Source organism: Watersipora subatra, chromosome 3, assembly GCF_963576615.1.
Source record: "Watersipora subatra chromosome 3, tzWatSuba1.1, whole genome shotgun sequence".
In the NCBI taxonomy this organism is placed as follows: Eukaryota; Metazoa; Bryozoa; class Gymnolaemata; order Cheilostomatida; family Watersiporidae; genus Watersipora; species Watersipora subatra.
The window spans coordinates 43,171,527-43,177,526 of NC_088710.1; positions in this window are offsets into that span (position 1 = coordinate 43,171,527).

Genomic DNA, 6,000 nt, shown 5'->3' on the forward strand with positions numbered 1-6,000 from the left:
ATATAGCATGTCTGACCTATATAGGCATGATACCGCTCACTAAATATTTGTTCCCAAAGGCTAATGTAGTTGAAGCTTTGTTTTAACTAAACCATATTACAGCCCAACAACTTTTTTTCTAGTTAAATATGGAAATAGTTGCCAATACTGCTTGAAGGAGATGGAATATTTTATGCTCCAGAAGACTTCTTACTGTACTAGGGATGAGCTTGGTGTAAAACTTTTATGTTAGTCAATTCTTTGATCAATTTGTGTCGAAGGCACAACTCCAATGTAACATAATTTTTCAAAAGTGTGAAGCGTAGACTAGTAACTTTTTGCAATAAAATAAAAGTATTGTATACCTGATTGCTGATTGCATTGCTAATCAATGAAAAAGCAAGACAGAATATTTGTGTTGTTAACAGACAAAAACTTCAAAATGCAAGTAGAATATCAATAGTTTTGCTTTATCAAATATAACATTTGTTGAGATTGCACTGTATCAGGAACTCAAACCATGTAAAATTAAAAATAACATTTGAACTTTTTAGGCAACCTGGAAAAAAACTCTCCAGCCATTCTTCAGACAGTTTGGCGCAGTAACTAGGGTAGAATACATTCAAACAAGAACGAACAACAGGTAAGTTCAGTTTGATTAAATATTTATCATCTATGACTGCCGCTGTATAAATGTTTCAGTTTGTCTTATTGCAGATTTGCTTTTGTTACCTTCTCATCAGCGGCATTGGCTCAAAGAATATTTGAATTTGCTATATCGAAGCATAGGATTTATTACTGTGACCGCAGATTGTATGTTTCTCCAAAGAAGCCAAATAGAATGAAAAAAGGGTAGGTTTATGCACCATCATACAGTATGGCTATTAGACTGAGTTGATACGCAGTGGGATCATATAGTTAGCATTTTAGCCAAATTAGCAAAAGCAGCCACAAATTTCTATGAGCGCAGAACTTGTGAAGTTATTTTTCAGAGTGTTTCATGCTTCTGTTTAACACATGCAGCATAAGTAAGTCGAGAATAAATCATCGCAAGTATTACCTTTCCAACCTAGTTTTAAATGCCAGAAATTTAAAAATCTTGGCTTTTTTTACAACTCTCACAACAATGCTTGTTATTGGCAATGGGTAGAATGCTTGTTATTGGCAATGGGTAGAATGCTTGTTATTGGCAATGGGTAGAATGCTTGTTATTGGCAATGGGTAGAATGCTTGTTATTGGCAATGGGTAGAATGCTTGTTATTGGCAATGGGTAGAATGCTTGTTATTGGCAATGGGTAGAATGCTTGTTATTGGCAATGGGTAGACTGCTTGTTATTGGCACTGGGTAGAATGCTTGTTATTGGCAATGGGTAGAATGCTTGTTATTGGCAATGGGTAGACTGCTTGTTATTGGCACTGGGTAGAATGCTTGTTATTGGCAATGGGTAGAATGCTAGTTATTGGCAATGGGTAGAATGCTTGTTATTGGCAATGGGTAGACTGCTTGTTATTGGCACTGGGTAGAATGCTTGTTATTGGCAATGGGTAGAATGCTTGTTATTGGCAATGGGTAGACTGCTTGTTATTGGCACTGGGTAGAATGCTTGTTATTGGCAATGGGTAGAATGCTTGTTATTGGCAATGGGTAGAATGCTTGTTATTGGCAATGGGTAGAATGTTTGTTATTGGCAATGGGTAAATGCGTTTTTGCATTCTCATTTCTTCCAAAGCTGAACTCAAAACAAAACTCTTTAAGTATTATGACATGGAAATTTACTACAAATAATTTTCGGCGGTAATAGTTTATGGTAAAAAACCTAATAGATTGGAACCATGAAGGTTGTAGAAATTGGGTTCATGCAGAATTCTCTTCAGTATCCACTTTTTGGATACTTGTCATAAACTCATTTTTGTTTGATCTGAGCACTTTAATTGTGATCAGGTTTTGTCGGTTCAATCTTGAAACATCTTGGCAGTCAGATCATCACAAGCAGTAAAAACAATTGCAAATGATTGAAAAAATAATCTTGAGTATGTTCATTTTAATTCTCTACATAATGTCGGTCAATAAGTTCAAGGCTCATTATTAGTTCCATAGCAACATTCAGTCTTATAGCAACATTCAGTCTTATAGCAACATTCAGTCTCATAGCAACATTCAGTCTCATAGCAACACTCAGTCTTATAGCAACATTCAGTCTTATAGCAACATTCAATCTCCTAGCAACATTCAGTTAAAATTTTAATCTATAGTTCAAGCTGCCTCAGCTAGTGGACTTGTCAGTTTGGAAATACTGCATTCTCAAAGTTTCCCATCTGGTTAATTAGTCAAAGAGTAGCAGTTAGATTTTTGACACTAAAATTTCACTTCTAAGTGAATTAAGGAATATTAAAGTCAAATATGATTGCGCTTTGAGAATTCTCACATTTTAAATATTCAGTCAATACATTTATTTATGCATTTCAGTAGTGGTAACTTGGGTATCACCATGTTTAATCACAATTTGTGGCGGAGAATCGTCTTGTCTTTCAGTGCTAAAGATTCGGGTAGAATAATATAGCATGTACTAGTCAATACCTACCTTGCAATATATACCAATTAGTAAAAGACTCACTTGTGATTAATATATTTCTTGATTTAGTTTGCAAAAATTCAACATTTGTCAAAATGTCAAAATGAAAAAGTCTAATTAATTACCGCATATCACAACTATTGAATCATTTCAAACTTGCTTCTTATTCATATGTTAATCATTCCATTGTTCATTATTTTTAAGCAAGAACATGGTTTGCCAGTATGTAACTTCAGGGTGACATATCTTGTCTAAGTACTCTGATAAGTAGGAATTATATCAATGTACTTGACTCTTAGACTACTTTGAGTGCAATACATTCACTACCTTCAGGTTTCGGCACCTATATGAACTGTGTAGTGGAGAGCTAGTCAGCCAACTTGGATAAATGATGCAGCCAGAGGACGAGCCTGTCCCACAGTATGGATCAACACAAGATCGACTCGGCACCTGGTTAAAGGGTGGAGTCAAAGAAGTGTAGGAATAGAGAACGATTACAGACAAGAAGCAGAAGGCCCTTGTGCTTTCTCTATGTATATTTGATTGTGATCAGTATTTAAGCAAATTCATACTCATTAACTTAACTAAGAGTTATTCTGTAAATTATTGTGGTGCAGTGAAAGACTCAGTCTATTTTTATACAACAGAATCTTTGAGATAAATTATTAATGTTGCCATGATTTCTGTTATTTAATTATTTGTTGCAAAAATCTGTGTTTTTTTGTTGTCATTTACAGCAATGGAGTTTGATCTGTTGTATTGCGGTGGACGCCGGGCCATGACATTGTAATTCATGTAGATATTTTTATATGTTATATCTTGCATGATGTGTTGTCCTTATTATTATACTGTTGTCGTACTCGTTATGCTATCACTTATCGTCACTTAAATTTTTGTCATACCAACCACTAGCAATCCTATTTATTCACCTTGTTAGCTGGCATTTTTACCGTTAGCCGTTAGCCGAAATGGGTAATATCTATATATATATTTTTCCAAAGTATGTTCGTGTGTCGTCGTATATCTGTTGGTTTTCTGGCTATAGCTATTATTAGAACAGCAGAGTTGGACAACAATGCAGACGCAAAGTCATGGAATACCATCATTAGAAGCCTAGCCTTTTTAACTAGCTTAGTGGAATTTTCTATTGGCATTATGTCAGGCTAATAGCTGGAAAGGTACAGTTGTTTGACAAAGTTTTAAAACCTTTACAGATGTTTTTATCTTTCTCCTAATTTATTTCAGCTACACAAAACACTTCTCTCGTGATATGTAGTTTGAAAGTAAGAATGGGAAATGTTGTTATATGTTAAATAAAAATCAAATTTCTGTCCAAAAACTTTTTTATTACCCGGGCTATGCCGGGTGGTACAGTTAGTTATTATATATTTAGGAGCTCGTTCACTTAGTTGAGCAGAGCAGATAAACGCTCGCTCCTCAGCTAGTGGGACTTCCTTCTATAATAAAAACTGGAACGAAATCACACAAATTTTCTTCCTTTATGAAATAGTCAAGATCGTGCCAAGTAAAAGCTGGCAAATTCCTTTACAGTATCACTGACAGTATCTAGTTTTAGTTGATTGTGATTTGGCAGCAACCAGTTTTAATTGATTGTATTTCTTACAGTAGTTGATTTTAATGAATAATCTTTTATGCAGTGTTTGATTTTAATTAGTGGATGCACTCAGGACAGTAATTTTGGCTAGTTGCTTTTTACAGTATTTGGTTTTGTTTACTCACTTCTTTCACAATTCAATTTGGCTACTTGATTTCCTTACATTAGTTAATTTACTAAGTAGATCTTTATTATTTATTTGGTATTATACTTGTTTCTTACAGTTACATTCATAGTTACTGTTTGGTATTATACTTGTTTCTTACAGTTACATTCATAGTTACTGTTTGGTATTATACTTGTTTCTTACAGTTACATTCATAGTTACTGTTTGGTATTATACTTGTTTCTTACAGTTACATTCATAGTTACTGTTTGGTATTATACTTGTTTCTTACAGTTACATTCACAGTTACTGTTTGGTATTATACTTGTTTCTTACAGTTACATTCATAGTTACTGTTTGGTATTATACTTGTTTCTTACAGTTACATTCACAGTTACTGTTTGGTATTATACTTGTTTCTTACAGTTACATTCATAGTTACTGTTTGGTATTATACTTGTTTCTTACAGTTACATTCATAGTTACTGTTTGGTATTATACTTGTTTCTTACAGTTACATTCACGGTTACTGTTTGGTATTATACTTGTTTCTTACAGTTACATTCATAGTTACTATTTAATCAATAAATTAATGCTAGTCATCTAGTATTACCTAAATGATGTCATATGAATCCTATGTAAATATCTCATACTGTAGAAAAAGTTTATTAGTTTAGCATTCCCAGAGTTCATGCTGAGTCAAATTGGCCTATTCTGAGTTGACCAATGATAGTGGTCGGCGTTGAGTCATAAGTTAATGTTGTGCTTAACTCACAGCTTTACGCTTCTTGATCTGCTGCAGAAGGCAGCCAGAATTACTACTCTTAGTTATTAAGTTGTAAACTACCATGGGATTATTTACTAGAGATTACAGGTTAGTTGATTTCACTTGATGTTCAGTACTTTTACTCGCTATCATACTGTAACTTTTTATATTTTGTTGCATTCAGAATTATTGTGCTTAGCAAGTTGGTATAAAAATAGTACTGAAATGCTATTTTAGGTTTCACGGTACTCAATAAAGGTTGTGACCTGCATAATAACCAGTGAAATCACCTCCTATATAATCTTATGCGTTAAATAAAGTTAAGATTTTTCATCAAATTTTTACACATACATTGTGTATCATAGTTATTTGGTTTTGACAAGTACCCAGACAGCACACAATTTACAAAGCAGTATGAAGGTAGAGTTGTCAATCTTGTCCCCTATCTTGTTGGCAATCTTGTGGCTTCTCATTGATAAATTTTGGTCGCGCTCTGTGATTAGCTGAATGTTTAAAATTGATCCATTCTTTCATGTGAGCACTTATGTTAGCATTTATTTGTTTTTCGATTTGTCAGCTCTCTAAAATGGAACAATTTTCCTTTAACCTGATTGGTTTATTTCCAAAGCCAAAACTACTTCTGTTTGAAAACTCCTTTGATTTCTGAATGGTTGTTTCGAAAGCTTAATATTATCCTAATGTTATCTGCTTATATGTGAACACCTGTGTGAGCAGTTACTCTTGCTTTCTAATAGGTCAACATTTTAAAACAAAACTACTGTTGCTCTAATCTGAACCAAAACTACTTCCATGTAAGATCTATTTTGATTCTGGAAGTACTGTTTTGTGTACTAATACGGATTCCTTTTGAGTGATATTTTGCTTACATTTACTTCTTGTGACTACTTTTTGTTGCAAGGACAACTTTTCATGATTCTCATACTCTAATGCAAACCAAAA